The 1,942-nt window shown below is 41.9% G+C and overlaps 1 pseudogene; it reads right to left on the bottom strand.

Annotated features, from left to right (window-relative positions):
• Positions 250–1,412, bottom strand: LOC102184855 (annotated as a pseudogene).

Genomic DNA, 1,942 nt, shown 5'->3' with positions numbered 1-1,942 from the left:
ATTTCCACTCACAGTGTATGAGGATTCCCTTCAATTTATGTTTTGGCCACACTGGGTGGCTTGTGGGATCCTAGTTCCCTGATCAGGTATAAACACTGGGCTCTTGGCAGTGAGAGCATGGAGCCCTAACCACTGGACCACCAAGGGAATTTCCCGAGAGTTCCCTTCTTTCTACATCCTCACCAACATTTGTTACTTATGATTTTTTTTTAATGGACCAGTTATTTAATTAGGTTCTTCATAAGAAGTTTAGAACACTATTTTGCAAGGATGAATTCTATTTGTGAGAGCAAACACAGAGTAGAAATAGCCCTGGAGCTGAGGAACAGCTTTGATTCTTTGAAGAATCTATGAGTCCACAGCTTTCTGATCACCCTGGCACTGCTCTGTAATTTTATAATTTTTTCTCTCCCCATCGCAGATCTCACCTTCCTGGTGCCTGGCTTACATAGTTTTTTTTCTTTTTTGGCCACGCCACTGGGCTTGCAGGATCTTACTTTACTGACCACGGATCAAACCAGTGCCCCCTGCAGCAGACATGCGGAGTCCTAACGACTGGTTAGCCAGGGAAGTCCCCTTCTTCTTGAAGTAAACATCAGTGAGATGTTCTGGGGCCTTCACACCACTGATATCCAGTTTAGTGGAGGTGGCAATGACAAATTTTGTTCTATACCCAGGAACTCGATTGAAGGGAAAGACTGAGTCACAAGTAGCAAGCCATTGCTCATCTGTTTCAGGGAAACAACCCTCTCACCTTTGTGGCACTCAGTGAGGATGCTCAGAATGGGCCCAGGAGAGATGCTAGCATGCAATTTTCTCATATGTTACTGAAGGGTTTTTGCCAAGACTCAACAGCTTTCCAGGCCCATCTTCAGTAGGATAATACCTAGGAATTTTGTGAAATTTAATCACTAGGGAAACACCATTCTTGGGCTTCCCTGGTGTCTCAGATGATAAAGAATCTGCCTGCAATTCAAGAGACCCAGGTTCAATCCCTGGGGCAGGAAGATCCCCTAGAGAAGGGGATGGCAACCCATTTCAGTATTCTTGCCTGGAGAATCCTATGGACAGAGGAGCCTGGCAGGCCCCAGTGCATGGGGTTGCAGAGTCGGACAGGCCTGAAGCAATTTAGCACACACGCACATTCTCATCACCGCCAACTGGTTTTGTGACAGTAGCAAGAACCTTCAGCTGCTTTTTCTTTTCAGCTTGGATTTAGCTGCTGAATACTTCCTTTTGTACAAGGCCTTTCTGGAATTCATAGCCGATTGGGAGTATCTGCCAATTCCTCTGACCAGGACAGGATTTCAGCGGCACTTCGTAACCTTTTTAACTTTGCCATCAGAATCAGCCTTCTTTGTTTCAGGTTTTTTCTCCTTCGTATCTGGCTTCTCAGCCTTTTCACCTGCCATCTTTCAAGATGGGAAAGAGCTACTTGTGGTCTTTTTGATGGTAGTCGTTCTGACAGGTGTGAAGTGATATTTCATTGTGGTTTTAATTTGCATTTCTCCAGTTATTAATGATGGTTAGCATCTTTTTCACATGCCTGTTGGCCATCTGTAGGTCTTTCCTGGAAAAATGTCTATTTAGGTCTTCTGTCCATTTTCAATTTTTTTTTTTTATGTTGAGTTGTATGAGTTATTTATATATTTTATATATTTATACATTTATATACTCCTTGTTGATAATATCATTAGCAAATATTTCCTCTGATTCAGCTGATTGCCTTTTTGTTTTGTTGATAGTTTCCTTTGCAAAAGCTTTTATGTCTAACTAGGTTCCATTTGTTTATTTCTGCCTTCATTTCCTTTGCTTTAGGAGACAGAATGACGATAATATTGCTATGATTTATGTCAGTGTTCTGCCTATGTTTTCTTCAAGGAGTTTTATGGCTTCCAGTCTTACATTTAGGTCTTTAATCCATTTTGAGTTTATTTTTGCA

The sequence above is a fragment of the Capra hircus genome, chromosome 2 (assembly GCF_001704415.2).
Source record: "Capra hircus breed San Clemente chromosome 2, ASM170441v1, whole genome shotgun sequence".
In the NCBI taxonomy this organism is placed as follows: Eukaryota; Metazoa; Chordata; class Mammalia; order Artiodactyla; family Bovidae; genus Capra; species Capra hircus.
This window is presented reverse-complemented; position numbering and strand designations above follow the sequence as displayed.